The following is a 19,926-nucleotide window of genomic DNA, read 5'->3' as shown; positions in this document are numbered from 1 at the left end:
ACACAGTTTGATAAAATAATGTCAGTATGTAACCTGTGGCTTTCTCCCTTATTCGGGTGCTGAGAGAAATTATGAAGTCTCGGGGAATAATGCCTTTGGCGGTAAAATTAGGTATGTCTATTGTGGTGAGAAGGATTGCCCTTGTTTGTCCCTTGTTTCACCTTGCTGTCCTTTTGTTCCCCTTAGGGGCCGGGGTGCGGCAAAGATGCGGTGGAGGCTGTGCCGACCCGTGAAGAGGAATATTACCCCCGGCGGTAAAATCAGGTAAGTCTATGGGGGGTAACTAATATTGCCTCTGTTTATTCCCTTGGCTCACCTTGCTGTTCTTGTGTTCCCCTTAGGTGCCGGAGTGCAGCGGGAACATGCAAAAGGATGCGGTGGATAGTGAAGATGCTGCGAAGGCCGGTGAGTTCAGCGCGGCACTGCAGCAGGCGAGGCGACGCGCATAAAATAACTTCTTTCTTCCAGCTCGAAGGCGTGGTGGATCGGGAATTCAGGTAAAGATCAAAGGTATTGCTCTTGTTCTAACCTTTTCTCCTTCTTTCTCCCTCTTTCTAGGAGCTCCAGACTCGAGGCGGGCGTGGCAGAAGACTGGATGCAGACTTGCAGGCAAGTGAGCGTTACGCTGCTGGATGCAGAATAACGCGAAGCGTGTGCTGCTCTTCGGAAGTGGTTTAAATAGCCCCCAAAGTAGTCCCAGGTAAGTATTCCTACTCGACCCCACCCGAGTAAAAAATAGTCCCTAGGTAAAGTAGTCCCTTCCAAGCCTCTTTTGGCTTGGAGCTCTTGCAGCATGGTCTGCATCAGGTAAGTTTTAATCTATGAGCCTGTCGATTAAATAAAAAAGCTTTGACTTCACCAGCTTGGAGTCCAGGATGTTCTTAACCTCAAATTCGGGTTCCCCGTCTATAAGGATGGGGTCTGGTGGCTTGGTTAGTCTTGTCCCTGGTTGCACTGGCTTCAAAAGTGACACATGAAAGACGGGGTGAATTCGCATATTAGCAGGTAAATCCAACTTGACGGCCACTGGGTTGATAATGGCCTTAATAGAGTAAGGTCCCAAATATCTGGGGTTAAAGGTCCGTGTTCCCTTTATAGGGATGTGTTTTGTGGCCAACCATACTTGGTCCCCTATCTGGTATTGTGGAGTATCACTTCTATGCCGATCAGCATTTTTCTTTCGCTTGTTTTAAATGTGCAGTTGCTTCTTTAAAGGCTTGTGTAATCGTAGTGTGCAGATGGTCCACTGCTGGCATTTCTAAGTGTTGGGGTGAGTCAAGGTCTGAGGTTCGAGGATGGTGCCCATATAAGGTATAAAAGGGGCTTTGTCCAGTTCCAGAATGTACTGAATTATTGTATGCATATTCGGCGATCCAAAGAATGTCTTTCCAATTACTCTGTTTGATGTAACATACAACGCAGGTATTGTTCAATCCATTGCATGGAGGGGGCGCTGTTGAGCAGCCTGCAAAATGGCTGCCTAGCTCGCAAGCTCAGTGCCTAGCCGCTCTTCATCCGTTCACATCTGCGGTCTGATACTTGATCCTGTATCCCTGATCTACCCGCTGCACTGCTGTCGGCGTGCGCTATCTGCACACCCAATCCCGGAGTGAATCGGACATTTGGCACCGGAGATCTGCCTACCTGCTGCGTCCCGTGGAGGGGCTGCTCTGGGCCTTCGGCGGCCCCCGTGTGCACCGCGGCCTTGGCGGGCGCCTGCCGCCGAACTCGTTGCCGGTTGACTTGCCTCTGGTGCCTCAGGACACGCCTTCCGCATCCCGTCCTGCAGGCGCCCATCTGTTCACTGCCTGCCTATCCCCCCCGCCGTGGTCCCGCGGTGCTCCGGCTGATCTGCCGTGGCCGGAGGAGGCCGGGGCTGGGCGTGTGACGGGCCCGCGGGGACTGCTGTTGCGACCTGCTCCCTGGGCCGCCGCCGATCTGCTGCTCCTGGTGACTGTCCCACCGCTCTTCCGCCCCCCTGCCTGGGATCCGAACGACCTGCTGCAGTGCCTCTTGGGACTCTGCACTGCGGCTTCGTGTTGGTGTGGCAGCGTCCCGGGCCTCGTCTGTGTGCTGCAGCTCACGGGTCCTCCTGGGGGTGCGGGATCCGGCGGTCCGTGGACGACGCGGCGGCTTAAGGTGAGAGGCGGAGGGGGTGGCTATACCTGGTTCGCGGCACTCCTGTCACTTCTGCCCTCTCCCCTCCACTGAAGCTGACCTGCAACGAATGCACCATCTGCGCCTTGCCCCAAGACTCTGATTCACGACAATAACACAGTGAATTGCCCAGTCATCTTCACTCCAGCTGCGTGTTTACCAGAGGGGCCTCTCCTGCCTGCTGATTACGTGGTTCTCCTGCCGGGGTCCCCCTCCACCGCCCTGCTACACACTGCACAGCCCCGATGCCACTCCTGGATGGGATGTGCCCCAGGAGAGCTGCTTTGTAAGACGTGAGGCCCCACTCTTCAGGTTGGTGATGTGTCCCATGCTTGGCTAATCTACACGCATTGACTTTTCGCGCCCCGGGCCTTTTTGCTACCTGATTTGCTGGATGGGCTGAGCGCCGGGGACTGCAATCTCACGGCTTCAGGTCGCCCTCATTAATATTATGGCAGCTCATTGACGCTGAGGCGCATACTGGTGACCCCTATTGACATCAGAGCCTGCTCTCTCCATCTCACCGCCCCTACCCCTGGGCCACTCACACTACAGCCGGTTCTTTCTGCTCTTTGCCATGTCGAGCTGCTCCTAAGGTACTGCTAAGGGGGGGCCATGGATACATTTGCTAAGGCAGTCCCCCGGTCTGAGGCGGACCCCACGCCATCCCTACATGAGGAACCTAACAACGACTCCAGCCCCGGGGTTGCGGCACCAGACGTTACTGCCATGATGGAATATATGGCTAAAAACTTTGCCTCCTTTCATGAAAAGCTTGACGACATCAATGCTAACGTCGTCTCGCTCAAAACCCAGGTTGACCAGGCCGGATCTAGAATTACTGAGGCCGAAAACAGGATCTCTACCAACGAAGATGTGATGCACACGCTCCAGGATACTGTGGCCTCCCTATCGCGTGACATGAAGAACGTAAAGGCAAAATGTGATGATTTGGAGTCTCGCTCCCGCAGAAATAACCTGCGCATTATAGGGGTCCCTTAAATGCCCTGAAGGGGCGCATGGAGGACGCAGTCGAACAACTGCTTAAAGACCTGCTGGGTGATCCGCACTTCTCCCCTTACTTCACAGTTGAGCGTGCTCACCGGGCCCTGTCCCTGCAGCCCAGGCCAGGCGATAGCCCCAGGCCCATCATAGCCAAGATTCTTAATTACCGTGACAGAGACCCCATCCTACGCCTGTTGCACGAAAAGGGAGACTTGCGTTTTGAGTCCAACACTATCCGAATTTTTCCTGGATTTCTCGGTGGCGGTGCAGCAGAAGAGATGCCAATTCAGGGAGTCGAGAAACTACTTGGGGAACGTGGTGTTCCATATGCCATCCTATTCCCTGCACGACTGAAAATCACTCATAATGGCAAACTGTACTTCTTCACCGTCCCAGATGAGGCGGTGAAATTTATTGAGATGCAGATACCGCTTCAGGGTCCTAGAGATAACCGTGCTGAAGATCATTGACCACGTGTGGCGTGGTCCGAAGTCCCTTACTGTACTCGCTAACTCTTAATTTACACAGTGCTACTAGTAACATTGCTCTGCTCAATGTGACACTCTGGCTCGCGGCAGAGCGCGCCTATGGCGTGGGTGGTCTCAGGATGCCAACATTGGCTGCTCGCCTCCCCCGCCCCTGGGGTCCGCGTGCTCCCCCAGTCCTCCTCTGAGACCTGGGTTGCCCTGTGGGGTGGTGGCGGGCTCCGGCAATCAACCAAATGGCCTGCATACTACGGTGACACACCCCGCTCCTTATGCACTGGTTTACGATATGCCCACAATACCGGGCAGATGGGGTTATCTGCCCCTCCGGCCTCCTGGGTGCTGTGCCTGCTTGCGGGCCAGATGTCACATTGTGCGCTGTCTGCGCTATCCGGGAATCCCGCTGTGTACACTTTATGGCACACAGCGCTACACTGCGCATCCTTCTTGATGCTTTTGTGATACACTCCGCAGAGCTGATGCTGCATGAACTTGCTATTCTGTCACAATTACTGTTTTTTGCTGGTCAGATGCGGGGTTTTGGTCTCTCTCGATATGCCCCCACTCCCACCTATGGGACGTGGAGGCGAGTACCCTATAACTGCTAGAACTGTTTTTGGTTGATACGGAACTGCTGCGGCTCATGCGCTGTCCCTGGTTGCCCACCCTGCGAGTATGGGGCAGCGTTGCGTGTCCGCTACCACTGCTCGTCTTGTAACGGGGCCATTGGGCTCCAGGCGTGCTAGTGCACTGCAACGGCGCTCCCTATTGCGATTGCAATGTTTTTCTCTATGTTTTTCATATTTGTTGGCCACAGTTGGGCCTCGGGACAGGTTGGGCCAGGTTGGGGACGGCTCAACCACACGCAATTAAGGGTGGGCAACGTTCACACTGCTGATCCAGTGTTGGTGGTGAGGGTGTGGGGCGGGAAGGGGGTTGTTTTTCAAAAAGGCACAAGAGGTTTCGCAGAGCGCACACTGAAAGGCCACTTGCACGCCTATGGTTCTTACTCTGGGAGTTCACACCATTACTGGGGCTGGGGTGTCCACTGAAATATGGGTACTGTGGGTATAAATAGCTGCTACTGAAATGTCTACTGTCATAATGTCCTGGAATATCCGGGGACTGAGCAATCACACCAAGGCCAGTAAAATCATGGCCTATGCTAGCAGACACAATTGCAAGATATTGCTTCTGCAGGAGACACACTCCAATGGACTCATTTCAAGGGCCGTAGCCCCGTCGTGGGGCCCCGCCAGATTCTTTACTTCCTATTCTACCCAGTCGAGGGGCGTCCTCATGATGATCCACAAATCAATCAAGTTTGTACTACATAAAAGCTACATCGACCCTGAAGGTTGATATGTCATACTACACTGCACGCTGGTCAACACAGAATACCTGTTAGTCAACACTTACTGCCCCAACGTAGATTCTCCGGAATTCTTTAACACGGTAACCACCATACTGCTTGGATTTGTGGGGGTGCAGATTATATGGGGGGGGAGATCTGAACCTCATCCTGGACACTGTCCTTGACAGAACTGACACTGCTCCCAGAGCTCTGTCGGGCGCGGCGCGCAGGCTGCGGGGCCACATGCAGTCGCTCAACCTCTGCGATGTCTGGAGGTCGATTTATCCCCAACAGCGGGAATATACCTTTTATTCGTCTGTACACGACAGCTCGTCCAGGATAGATCTGTTCTTGGTCTCCAGGGAGGTCATGGGTAGTGTTGAGGGAGCAGGTATCTTGCCCCGCACACTCTCTGATCACGCTCCGATCACATTATCTTTGGGACTGGGAATTCCTATTCCGACACTTAGCACTTGGCGCTTTAAGTCCGAAGCGCTAAAAGACATTGGATTTAAGTCTGATATATTGGCAGACATTGAATCTTCCTTCAACCTTAACTCTCTGCAGGACACATCAGCCGTGGTGAGATGGGACGCGTTTAAGGTGTACATTAGGGGAATGTCTATCTCTCGGGAGGCAGGGGTGTTGAAATCTATTAGAGCTGCCCTTGAGCGTTCTGAGACTAAACTAAAACAAATGAATCAGCAATGCTCCACGGGTGCTGACCCCCAACATACTTGCCCAGATCTCAGCTGAACTCCAAGTATATAACTCACTAGCTACCAGCGAAGTTCAATATTTCAGTCGCCCACAGGCTGCCAGGAAATATGGAGAGGGGGACAGATCTGGGAAAACCCTAGTGACACTGGTGAGAGGGGAGTTGGGCCGAACGCAGATCACATCCATCAAAGATCGATACGGCACCACTCAGTGGGCGGACCAACGAATATTGGATACATTTGCTGGATTCTACAGGTCCCTTTACTCTCAACCCTCCGAGCATACCGAACAACATATGCGCGAGCTCCTCGAACAGATCCCCACTACAGAAATCTCCTCTTCTACTAGGGACCAGTTGGACTCCCCGATTACACTAGAGGAGATAGTGACGGCTATCTCGGACTTGCCCAAAGGCAAGGCGCCGGGCCCTGACGGCCTCACTACAGACTTCTATCAAGAACACATCGCCATTCTGGCCCCCTGGCTGCTTGAGGTCTGAAACAAGGCACTCCGTGTCTCTATCCTTCCTCCCTCCATGCGTGAGGCTGTCATCACGGTACTGCTCAAACCAGGTAAACATTATGATGAGTGCGGGTCCTATAGACCTCTCTCCCTTATGAATCTCAACACAAAGATCTTCGCTAAGATCATTGCTAATCGCTTTCTGCCCATCATGACACACCTAGTACGGGAAGATCAGGCAGGCTTTGTCCCCGGTAGGTCCACCTCTCATAAAATCAGGAGGTTGTTCAATGTCATGTCCCGTATAGACCAAGACGTACAAGCTGTGGCGGTTACGTTGGACGCTCAGAAAGCCTTTAACATGGTTTCTTGGAAATACATGTGGCTCATGCTTGAGACGATGGGCGTTGGCCCGAACATGATTGGGTTCATCAAACTTTTGTACACCTCCCCCATGGCGAGAGTAAGAGCTAACTCACTAACATCTGAGCGTTTCATGCTATTCAGGGGTACCAGACAGGGTTGCCCCTTCTCCCCGATTCTCTTTGCATTGGTGATAGAACCAATGGCTGATTTTATCCGTGCACGACACTCCCGCAAAGGGATAAGACTGTTAGAGGATCCCGAAATTATATCCTTATACGTGGATGACATTCTACTGTATGTCAGAGATCCCTCGATCCACCTTGATCCCATATTAAGAGATATTACTCGTATTGGCACCCACTCCGGATTCACAATTAATTATTGCAAATCTGAGATTTTCCCGCTCACTAAATCTACCCTACAACCTACTACTGAGTATCCTCTGCGCTGGTCCCCTGAGGGTGTCGGGTACTTGGGTGTGAAGATATCCCTCACCAAATGTACTTTGCTAGCTGATAACTACTCAGCGGTGGCACGTACGGTTGAGACTAAGATCGCACAATGGCGCACTCTTCCGTTGTCCATTGCCGGCCGACTATCTCTTATTAAAATGATTTTACTCCCCAAGCTCCTATACACTTTTAGCAATATACCTATATGGCCTGGGAGGGCATACTTCACCAAATTACATGCGCTATGTGCACAATTCCTATGGCACTCGGGTGCGGTGCGCAAGAAGTGGACTGACATGGCGCTCCCTTACAAGCGAGGGGGCATTGCTGCTCCTAACCTGACACTTTATTGGATTGCGACCCAGGCCCAGTATGCACTCATTGGTACACCGGCTCCCCTGGGCGCCCACATGTCAAATTGGAGCGGCTAGCGTCCGCTGGTATCAACATGATGTCCTTGATATTACATCTCACTATGCACCTGATTCCCCTGTTGACCCTCTGGCCGCGACCCTCTACGCCTGGACACGCCTGCTGGGCTCGCCAAGCGGGCCTGCCCCGTATTACAGATGGCTCCCTGTGTGGGCCTTCCCTGGCCTGGAGCCCACGCTGGATGCTGCTTTGGCTCGACACTGGGGTGCACTGAGATATCAAGCGCTGTCCGATTTCTACCCTGAGGGTAGATTCATACATCCCCAAACCTGGAAACCGGGGCACACCAGATCTCCCTTGGAGACTCTCCAATACTATAGGCTCTGTGCCACATTTCGCACCACATGGCCCTCATTTCCGGATGAACCTCCAGATAACCCGGCTATAGCATATATCGCTAACTCAGGCGGTGCCCGGGGTGTCATCTCTTCATTGTATCAAATTCTGCAAGACATCACCCCCACTCCAGCTCTTAGGGTGAGTAGTGGATGGGCGAGTGAACTGGGCCTAGAAATACCTGATGAAGTCTGGGAGGATATGTGCCTTCACACTCAAAAAGTCTCTCTCAATTTTCGTTTCCGCACCATACAATACAAGCTCCTCAATAGGCTTTATTATACTCCACACAGGACTTCGGGGTTCACTCGCTCCGAGGTGCACCTCTGTCCGCGTTGCAAGACGGCTGACGCCGATCATTTACACATGTTTTAGTCCTGTAACAAATTGTCTGACTTCTGGGAATGTGTCCTGAACACGCTTACTGCAGTAACTGAAACTGCAATTGACCACGATCCTTTAGCAGTTCTGTTTGGGATCTGGAAGACTGCCGACACTAAGCGCTTGAAAATGTTTTTGGATATAAGTAGTATGATTGCCAAGAAATGTATACTGCAGAGCTGGAAGTGTTCCGTCCCCCCGGTCCCTCAGAAATGGCTGGGATTGCTCACATGGTCGCAAAACTGCGAAGAAGAATATTTGACTATGCTTCCCGCCCTAAGAACATTTGGACTGAATTTAATACGTATCTCAACAATCAGTCTGGAAACACATCTGAGTCGGGCCTCTCTCCGACCTCTGCCCATGCACTGTGATCCCCCTGGTATCCTCTCCTCCTTTGTGATGTTCTGCATTCACTGCTTTTACTGATATATTGCGATTAATGTGTTGCTCCATGATGTGCCTGGTTTATATGCTTGTTGCTTTCCTGTCTGTGCCTTGTGAACCTCTGCCGACAAAAATAAAAGTTAAAAAAAAAAATCCATTGCATGGAGGTAGATCAGTAATAAAGTCTAACGATAAGGTGTGCCATAGAGTAGGCAGAATGTCTAAAGGTTGTAAGAGTCCAGCTGGTTTTCTCTTCTGACTTTTGTTCTGGGCGCAAATGCCACAAGACTTTACAAATGATTTAATATCCTTTTGCCAGGTGGGCCACCAGAATCGTCTCTTGATTTTAGCTTCAGTCTTTGCGATACCTGGGTGCCCCTCCATTAGGGTGTCATGATAATGGGAAATGACTAGCTCTTGTAGTTCCTTGTGTGGTAGAAATAGCTGCCCTTGGTAATAAGGCAGGTCATTGGTGACAGAGTAGTCCGGGCCTTTCTTTACCCAGTCCTGCAGGGCTGTAGGATCAAAGAGTTACTGGATATTTACCTGAATGTCCTCTAGTGTCTGTAGAGTAGTCATGCCAAGATTCCTTTGTTCGGAAATTATAGGTACTGGTTCTGGGTTCACTTCTGCCTCTCCCATGCCTATTCGGGATAAGGCGTCTGCTTTACCATTCTTGCAACCTGGTCGATAGGTTATCACGAAATCAAACTCGGCAAAGAACAATGCCCATCGGAGTTGGCGTGACGATTGGGCCTTGGCTGTCTTTAAATACTGCAAGTTACGGTGATCACAGTAATGGTATGTCTGGCACCGAGAAGATGGTGCCGCCAAGCCTTGAAGGTGGATTTAATGGCTAATAACTCCTTCTCGGTAACCGCATAGTTTAACTCGGGTGCCGAGAACTTTCTGGACCAAAATGCTACTGGGTGAAGCTGGCCAGTTTCAGGGTCCTTTTGGGACAGGACAGCTCCCATGGCTAAACTGGATGCATCAGTTTCCACTATGTATGGAAGTTCAGGGCGTGTGTGCTTTAGTACAGGTGCAGACGTGAATTTCGCTTTCAGCTCTTGGAAGGCATTTTCAGCTTCTTCAGTCCACATAAAGCGTTTGTTTTTTCGCTAGAGTGCTGTGATGGGATGTACAACATGTGAGAAATCCGGGAGGAATCTGCGGTAGAAATTGGCAAAGCCGAGCATGCTTTGTACTCCTTTAACTGAACTTGGTGATGGCCACTTAAGAATTGCGTCCACCTTTCGTGAGTCCATTCAAACTCCTTTTGGACTCAGGATAAACCCAAGGAATTCAACTTCCGTGACTTGAAAAACGCATTTTTCCAGTTTTGCATATAGTTTGTGCTGGCGCAATTTCTCAAGGACTCCTCGGACGTGCTTCACATGGTCAGATTCTGAAGAGGAGTACACTAGAATATCATCGATATATACGACAACACAAACGTCAATAAGTTCACGAAGGACATCGTTCATAAAGTATTGGAAGGCTGCTGGTGCATTGCACAACCCAAAGGGCGGTTTATAGTCAAAAAACCGAATAAAAAAATCTCGAAAAAAAAATCTCGAATTGAAAATCTCGAAAAAAAAATCTCGAATTTTTTTTTAATACATTTTTATTTCGAAATGGGGGGTTTCCCCCCCAACCCCCCCTTTTTCATTTTTTTTTTATTTTACCCTTTTTTTATACTTACCTGAACCCACAAATACATATAAATAAATAAATAAATAAATAATTCGAGATTTTTTTTTCGAGATTTTGGTAATTTGATATTTTTTTTCGGTTTTTTGACCGACCACCCCGAAGGGCATCACCTGGTATTCGAATAACCCATACTTAGTGCGAAAAGCAGTCTTCCATTCGTAGCCCTCTTTCACACGTACCAGATGGTATGCCCCCCGGGGATCCAACTTAGTGTATATGCAAGCGTCCTTTACTTGGTCTAGTAGTTCGGGGATCAGAGGCAATGGGTATCGGTTTTTAACAGTGATCTGGTTCAATGCGCGGTAGTCTATGCACGTTCTGAGGTTACCTTCCTTTTTGGGCATGAAGAACAAAGCTGAAGATGCAGGGGACTTGGATGGGCGAATGAAGCCATTAGCAAGGTACTGGTCTAGGTATTGCCGTAGGTGAAGGTTCTCAGGTTCCGTAAAGGCGTAGATCCTGCTACAAGGGGGTTGTGCACCGGGTATGAGATCGATTTGACAATCGTACGATCTGTGAGGTGGTAAGGTGTTTGCCTGTTCTTTTTGGAAGACATCCTGGAATTCTTGATATTCTGGGAGTAATTCACGACTGATGTGGTGACTGTGGCCAGGCCTGCGTTCCAGTTTTTCTTTGGGTAACAGGTTTGTGCACAATCCGCAAAGGTTATTCTCTTCTCTCGCCAATCAATACAAGGATTATGTGTTTCCAACCAAGGTATCCCCAGTATTATTTGGAACTGTGGGGCTTTGATTAGATCAAACACAATAGTCTCTCGATGCCCATCCTGACCCAATAGGGTCATCTCTGCGGTGGAATGAGTTACAGGCCCAGAGGCAATTTCAGTTCCATCGACTGTGGTGATGACATCTGAGGTGGTCTTTCGGCAGAGAGGTAGATTCATCCTGGAAGCCAATTCGTAGTCCACATAGTTTCCTATGGCCCCGCTATCAATGTATGCCCTTACTGCGTGCATACATGATGCTGCCTTGGATCTACAAGGACCATTGGTATGATGAAATGCGAGGTCTGAGTATCCTTCTTCAAGCTCGGCAAGCGGACCTCTACGCTTGTCGGGCGTGGTCGTTTCCCGAGTCTGACTTCATGTGGCGTTTATCAGCAGCTCCTACCATCATCTTGGGTGGTTTTACAGGGCAATCCCGTAGAAAATGCCCAGAAGTTCCGCAATATAGACACAATTGCATTTGCTGTCTCCTTTCTCTTTCCTTCTGGGTTAAGGGTCCTTTAACCCCTCCGATTTACATGGGTTCTGAAGCATCTGCTCCTTTGGGGTTAGCGTGGGTTTTGACCAACACCCGATTCTCAAACTTGGCTCGTTCAGCCTTTCTCTTCTGAAGTCTGTGATCTAACTGGACCACTAAGTCTATATATTCAGCACAGTCTTGAGGTGGATTTACAACTTGAGCCAAGACATCCTTGCGTTCTCCTCGAAGCCCTTGATGAAATAACGTGATTAGTTTTACCTCGGGCCATCCAGTTTCCACTATCAACCTATTAAAGGTCGTGATGTAGGATAGAAGGTCCTGGTTACCCTGTCGTAGGGACAAAAGTTAGTTATCCAGGGCCTGTCCTTGGGAGTGCCGGGCAAATAGTCTTTCCATGCTCATTTGAAAGCCCTGAAAATCCAGAAGAATTGGGTCATCCTGATTAACTAGTGTAATTGACCAATCAGCTGCACTGCCGCTGAGATATGACAATACAAAGGCTACCTTGGCTTGATCGTTTGGGAAGGCTCCAGGTCTGCATAAAAAGTGCAAGCGGCATTGGTTCATAAACACAGCAAACCTTTTGGGGACCCCGGCAAAGTGTTCGGGCGCAGCTAATGGAATAGTTCCTGGTAGGTTTATTTGCACAGGGTTACTCGATGACACAGGAGCTGGATTCTCCCCCCCCCCCCCCCGAGTCCTGGTAGGGGTGTTTGTCCAGCCTGGCTTTGCAGTAGTTGCCTAGCAAGGTCATCAGTTCGCTCCTTTGACAAAATCAGTTCTCTCCTAAGAGCATTGGTTTCTTGACGGGTGGAATGCACTTCAGCCCTCAGTTCCCCTAGTAATTGGGCCAATTGGTCAGTTTGAGGTATCCATAACGCCCGGGTGGGAATTTGTGGGTAGGCTTCGCATTCTGTTATGCTCACCTGGCTCCCACAGGGGCGTCGATCTGAACTGGACAGCTGCGGTTTCCACCAATGTGACGCGTAGTGCCGAGATGACAGACTGGACTGGCCCACCTAGCTTCGTTTGCTTGGCCCGTAGGAGTATTCTTCTGCAAATGGAGAAAGGGAATTAACCACCCGTGGAGTTGAGTGTTAACCCCCACCCCTGCTGTTCTCCCCACTGATCACCTTTAATGTCCCCTCTTATAGTCTCTCCTAATGGTTTGGAAAGATGAGCTCTCCATCCTGCTTTGAGCACAGGGGCGCGTAGATAACCAGTTGCTTCACTGGTTTGAAGGAATTGGTGAGTTCCAGAACAATATTGACTCTGAGATTTCCGGCCAGACGCCTTAAGTATATAGTTCGTAAGAGTTCAAATGTCTGACTTTCACTCTTGTCCGATTCCTTGCAGGTTGCAGCTTGACCCTAGCAAAGAGTTCCTCGTGGCAACCAGTAACATTCAGGTAAGGATTTGTATTATCCAACACAGTTCGATAAAATGTCGTCAGTATGTAACCTGTGGCTTTCTCCCTTATTCAGGTGCTGAGAGAAATTATGAAGTCTCGGGGAATAATGCCTCTGGCGGTAAAATTAGGTAAGTGTAATGTGGTGAGAAGGATTCCCCTTGTTTGTCCCTTGTTTCACCTTGCTGTCCTTTTGTTCCCCTTAGGGGCCGCGGTGCGGCGAAGATGCGGTGGAGGCTGCGCCGACCCGTGAAGAGGAATATTACCCCCGGCGGTAAAATGGGGTAAGTCTATGGGGGGTAACTAATATTGCCTCTGTTTATTCCCTTGGCTCACCTTGCTGTTCTTGTGTTCCCCTTAGGTGCCGGAGTGCGCCAGGAACATGCAGAAGGATGCGGTGGATAGTGAAGATGCTGTGAAGGCCGGTGAGTTCAGCGCGGCGCTGCAGCAGGCGAGGCGACACGCATAAAATAACTTCTTTCTTCCAGCTCGAAGGCGCGGTGGATCGGGAATTCAGGTAAGGATCAACGGTATTGCTCTTGTTCTAACCTTTTCTCCTTCTTTCTCCCTCTTTCTAGGAGCTCCAGACTCAAGGCGGGCGTGGCAGAAGACTGGATGCAGACTTGCAGGCACGGTGAGCGTTACGCTGCTGGATGCAGAATAACGCGAAGCGTGTGCTGCTCTACGGGCCTGGTTTAAATAGCCTCCAAAGTAGTCCCAGGTAAGTATTCCTCCTCGACCCCACCCGAGTAAAAAATAGTCCCTAGGTAAAGTAGTCCCTTCCAAGCCTCTTTTGGCTTGGAGCTCTTGCAGCATGGTCTGCATCAGGTAGGTTTGCAGCATGGTCTGCATCAGGTAAGTTTTAATCTATGAGCCTGGCGCCTATGGCGCCAGGACTAACTCTCCATATGAGCCTGGCGCCATAGACACCAGGACTGCACCCAAATAGCCCCTAGCAGGGGATGTTAGGCTTGGTTTGAATAACTGGATGCCTGCTTCCGGGTTTGCTGGACTTGATCCGGATCCCCGGGGGTAGGCATCATGACACCCTCCTCTCCTCCTCACTTGCGGAACCGGTGTGCTGGGCAGGTCCCTGTCTGGCTTTCTCCTTGCATTTTACGTCCCGGAGGAAACTGGCTGCTGGTGGAAGGGGACGGTGGTGGGGTGACTGAGGCGGCCCCCGCGCAGCTGGATCCCTGTGTATAACTGGGCCTCTGAAAGGAAGAAACACTGTATGTGGAGTCCTAGCGGGACTCTCCTGAGAAGTGCAGGTGTCTCCTGACTGCAGCGTGGAAGCGTTTTCTGTAGTCCTGGGCTGTTTGTGTCCAGTTGCTCCCGGGATCCTACCTGGCTGGACGGTAGCGGCTGTCGGAGAGCCTTGGAGGTTAGTGCATGAGGCGGTGGATGGAGAATATTTAGATTCATTCTGCCCCTGAACGTAGCCCTTGGAGGCGGGTGGAGTGGCCCTGAGAATCGGCACTAGAGCGCTGGGCTCGCTGTCTCTATTAGTGGGGGCAGTGAGCGATCCTTCCACTGCTCTGCGGGGTAGGTGGCTGCACACCTGCTTGGACCCGTAGGAGTTCTGTTACCTCTTGGTCCGGTTTGAGGAGGCTGGCTTGAATGGGGAATCATCGTAAGCAGGCCAAAATGGATCAGTTTGCCCGCCCTGATCAGGTTCAGTCACCTGCGGTGGCCGCTGCTGCTCTCCCCCACGGTCAGCTGGATGTCGCTACTCTGAATCAAATGCTGCTGACCCTGAAGAGTAGCACGGACACTCTGGGGGCCAAAATTGATGCCCTAAGCTGTAAAGTTGATGTGTCAGCAGTGCAAATAGAGAAGCTATGTGGACGCATGTCTGAGGCGGAGCAGCGGATTGGGGAAAGCGAGGATAAGGTGGTTACTCTTCAGTGAGAAATGGCGGAAATGCGGCAAGCAGTCAAGAAGATCCAGGCAAAGAATGAGGACTTGGAGGGGAGGTTCCGGCGGAACAATGTCAGGATCCTGGGAGTGCCAGAATCGACGGCCGTGAATAGTATGGAGAAGTTTGTGGAAACACTGCTGGTGAAAGTCTTGGATAAACCTCAGCTTTCCCCATTGGTCATGGTTGAGAGGGCCCATAGATCCCTGGCTAATCGTCCCCCCCCAGGGGCTCCAGAGTGTCCGATCATAGCCAGAATATTCAACTATAGAGATCGTGATGTTATCCTGCGAGCTGCCAGGGAGAAGTGCGAATTGCGTTGGGGTCCCTCTACAATCAGGCTGTTTCCAGACTTTAGTCCTGGGGTACAAGACTTGTGGAAAACGTTTCAAGCAGCAAAGGCAGTGCTGCACAGGAAGGCTGTCAAATATGCTATGTTCTTTCCGGCCAAGCTCAGAGTGTAGCACAATGGCTCCACAACTTTTTTCACATCGCCGGAAGCGGCGGAGAGGTTTGCGCTGAATCGGCCAGATCCTCATGGCCACGGGGCCGCTCCCCACAACACTCTTGACTGAGTTTAAAGCTGTGACTGGCATTGTAAGGTTGTGGGTTATGTTGGTCAGTCTAAAAACCCAGAATGTCAGGCAAAAGTCCCAGATGCTGTATTATAGTTGCTGTAACCTTTAAGAGCGCATGGGCCGCCCTTAGCCGTAATCTCTGCAGTGTGTTTTGGTTGATCTAGTTGGATGGATGTGGAGGGGGGTATGATGGGATGCCAGTGGGTTTCTGTTTCTGGCGTGGGTGGGGTGGGGTTGGGGGGATGCCAGCTGTCTGGCGGGACTGTTCAATGGTTGGTGGGGTTGGGGCTCTCTGTTGTTACTTGGTAATTTGCATGGAATACATGACCGCGGCAACTTCAGGAAAATGGGGTGTTGTACCTACTGCTTACATGTTGAGACTCATGGCGGGCCATACTGGGGCGTCTCGGGTGATATGACTAATTCTGCCAATGGGGGTAGATCTGGGACAGTACTAACACTCCTCTCCTGGAATATTAGGGGGTTTACGAATAAGAAGAAAGCATGTCTAATGGCGAATTTTGGTAGGAATCATGGTGTGAAGGTGCTGTGTTTTCAGGAGACACATCTGGCTTGAGACGTTCCTCCCCCCCAGGCTTCCGGGGTGGGGTGTGCACAGATATATCTCCTCCTATACTTCGTACTCTAGAGGGGTTGCCATTTATGTTCATAGCATGCTGCAATTTAGGCTACATGCACAGATCGCAGATGAGGAGGGTCGTTTCGTTATGCTGGCGGGAGAGATACTTGGTGTTAGTATCCTGTTGGTAAATATTTATGCGCCCAACACAGACTCGCCTGATTTTTTCCATCAATGTGTGAGCCATATCCACAAGTTCCCAGGGTATGAGATATTGTGGGCAGGTGATTTTAATCTGGCCCTTACGCTAGATTTGGACAGGTCATCCACAATGCGGACAGTGCTGCCATTGGCGATCAAAGCATGGTCCTCAATATCTCAATATCATGGTCTGCAGGATGTTTGGAGATACAAGCACCCGGGGGAAAGGGAATATACTTTTTTCTCAGGGGTTCATGGCAGTGCTTCTAGGATAGATTATATTATGGCTACCTCTCATTTATTAGGCAGAGTGACCGGGGCGCATATCCTCCCCCGGACTCTCTCGGACCATTTGGCGGTTATGGTGTGTTTGGAGATCTCCAGGACCTTTCCGGGTCCGCTAAGACGGAGATTTAGACCCACTGCTCTTGAAGATGCAGTATTTCGTACGGAACTCGAGAATGAAATTGTTTCTTTTTCCCAAATAAATGAAGGTTCAGTCCCGGACCAGGGGGTAATCTGGGAGGCCTTTAAGGTCTATATCTGGGGATGTTGTATATCTAAGGAGGGGGAGTGCTTAAGGTCATTCGTCAATCCATGTGGAAGCTGGAATCCAAGATTCAAGAAAATGAGGATAGTCAAGGGAGACTGGATTCGCCTGAGCTTCGCAGGGAATTAGCAGCGCTAAGGGAAGAGCTCCGTCAGTTAGCTATCAGTGAAGATAAGTTCCTAGGGGATCCAATTCTCGCGGCCAGGTACGGAGAGGGGGATAGGCCGAGCAAAACGTTGTCTTGGGCTATACGCAAGGAGCGCCAGCACGCCTACATAGTTGATATTGAGGGAAAAGATGGGGAAGTTAAGACTGACCCACATGGGATCTGCAAGGAATTTCAAGACTATTATGGACAGCTATATACTTCCCGGCCTACTCCTGGCCATGATGAGCTGATGCAGTATTTGGACGAGATAGCTCTTGGGTGGATTGGTAGTGAGCAGGGTAATGAGCTGAATACCCCTATTACAGAAGACGAGATTCGGGATGCTATTAAGTCTCTCCCAAGTGGGAAGGCTCCTGGGATGGATGGCATATCTGTAGAATTCTATAAGGCATATGCTGATTTGGTGAATCCCCCCCCCCCTGTTGAGAAAGTACGAATACGCACTGGATTGTGGGTCTCTTCCCGAATCCACCAGGTCGGCGCTGGTGACTGTCCTTTTGAAACCTGGCAAAAACTCCCGGTTTATGTCGTCCTATAGGCCGTTGTCGCTTATTAACACGGATAATAAGATACTAGCTAGGATCCTGGCAAACTGTGTCCTTCCTCACAGGCCAGTGTTGGTATTACCGGATCAGGCGGGATTTATCCCTGGTAGGTCAACTCAGTATAACCTGCGCCGGTTGTTCTCCCTAGTTCACAATGTTCATCTAGAAGTGCCTTTGGTGATGGCTCCGTTGGATGCCAAGAAGGCATTTGACTCGGTTGAGTGGCCTTTTTTAGTGTTGCGACGCTCAGGAATTGGGCTTATCTATATTAGTTGGGTCAAGCTGTTATATACGGCTCCCCACGCTGTGAAACATATGAATGGGCTGATCTCGCAGTACATATACCCCACACGTGGTACCCGTCAGGGCTGCCCTTTTTCCCCGGTTCTATTCGCGTTAGTGATGGAGCCGCTGGCTTGCCATGTCCAGGAGCAGCATGCACATCGGGGGATTTGTGTTCGTTCATGCCTCTCTTCTATATCCCTATATACAGATGATATACTTTTGTATGTAAAGCACCCGCGCGAAAACTTGACTCCTTTGGTACAAGAAGTGGTCCGATTTGGTGAACATTCAGGCCTCAGGATTAATTGGGATAAGTCCGAGATTCTACCTCTGTCCGCTACGGTGCAGCAGGAGGATATAGGTGATAGGTTTCACTGGTGCCCTCAATCGATACGTTACCTGGGTATTTCAGTCCCCACAGACAGGGAGAGGTTATTCAGTGATAACTATTTGGCCACATTGGAAGCGATAGAGAAGAAAGTCAAAGCCTGGATACGTCTGCCCATTTCACAGGTGGCTCGTGTATCCCTGGCTAAGATGGTGATACTCCCAAAACCTCTGTATGTATATAATAATGTACCGGTGTGGCCCTCGGTTCGTTACTGGAATCGTGTACGGGGAATGATGATCAGGCTGGTCTGGACTGGGAAGAAACCAACGATAGCCTATGAAGCGTTGTCACGACCGTATGAACCTGGGGGGCTTAGAATATCCGGACATGTTCTTGTACTTCTTGGCGGCGCAGGTGCAATATATTCCTGACTGGAACACGTCGGTCAATGTTGCTCCATATACACGATTAGCGAGGGCCATAACCAGCCCGAATGCGCTATTGGGCATGCTGTGGGGGCATAGAGGTGTGGTTCCTCAGGATGAGATTCAACCCATAGAGACAACAAGTAGGGCCTGGAGTCGGATCTGCCACCTGATAGGTGCTACCCCTTGTTATCTGCCTGACTTTCCATTGTTCAAGGTAATTGGTATCCCACTCACACATGAGAGGTAATTTGAAGAGCATTTTCGGGCATTGGGAATTGCAAGTTTGGGAGATGTGATGCGGGATGGGCGCTTCCTGACATGGGAGGAACTTAGCCTCAAAGGGGAGCATAATGTGGTGACGCTGCTGCGCTACAATAGGTTGCGAAGTATCCTGAGAGAAAAATTGCCTGCCTTCCCACAAGCTCCAGTTCCACTTCCTGTGCAGTGTCACCTGCTCAATCCTGCCTCGTCTGGGAAAATGGTGTCCTCTACTTATAAATTGATTAGAGCTGGGAGGGGGGCTGGGAATCATCCTTATAAAGTCAAATGGGAGGTGGCGCTGGGAATGATCTTGAGTGAAGTGCAATGGAAACTGGTTTGTATACAAACTCGCCACATATCCATAAATGGTCGGTATAGGATGATAAATTTATAAGTTTGTATACTAGTCTTATTACTCCCTGCTCCTGTTGCATGGGATTTTTCCAGATAGACCGTCTGCTTGTAAGAAATATGGGGCAGAGCGTGCAGACTTCTATCATGTTGCTTGGTTGTGCCCCAGGATCCGGGCTTTTTGGGATTCCATAGAGGAAGCAATGACAAGTATGTTACCGGATGTGAGGAATGGTAGTCCTGACCTATGGCTACTGGCTCTGGTGGAGGACGGCACTCGTACTGAGAAAAAACTTAGAGGGATGGCCACAGTGATAGCCAGGTCTCTTGTGGCGAGGGCTTGTGCTAGACCAGTCGCCCCTACGTTTTCACGTTGGCTGGACAGTATGCGCCTGTGTGAACAGAGAGAGCCTAGGTATGCAGCGACACTTCCCTATTGTCGCCCATTTGACTATTGGGCCCCCTTCCGGTGTTACCTGCTTGAGAAGGACCGAGCATTGCAGGACGGGGAGTAGCCCACAAGTTGATGCCCCCTGTTAGATCTTTGCTCACAGTTGCAGCTGAGTGGTAGTCTGCTGGTGTTTCTGTTTTTCTAGATGTTGCTGGACTTCTCTTACCTGAACTGTTTTGCCGCTGTTGTCAAATGTATCCATGGGGGGAGGCGGGTGGGTATGTTGGGTTGTATTTTAATGTGACGTTTGTGGTTATAAAATAATAAAGAAAGTTTTTAAAAAAAAGAAATCGTGCATCCCCTCGCAGGAGGAGGAGATCTGGCTATGAAGCTAGCACAGCTGAACTTACATTGCATTTTCCATCTCGATGAAATAACCCCTTTGGGAATA

Source organism: Ambystoma mexicanum, chromosome 1q (genome assembly GCF_040938575.1).
Source record: "Ambystoma mexicanum isolate Mex_15411 chromosome 1q, UKY_AmexF1_1, whole genome shotgun sequence".
Taxonomy (NCBI): Eukaryota; Metazoa; Chordata; class Amphibia; order Caudata; family Ambystomatidae; genus Ambystoma; species Ambystoma mexicanum.
Note: the sequence above shows the minus strand (reverse complement) of the source record.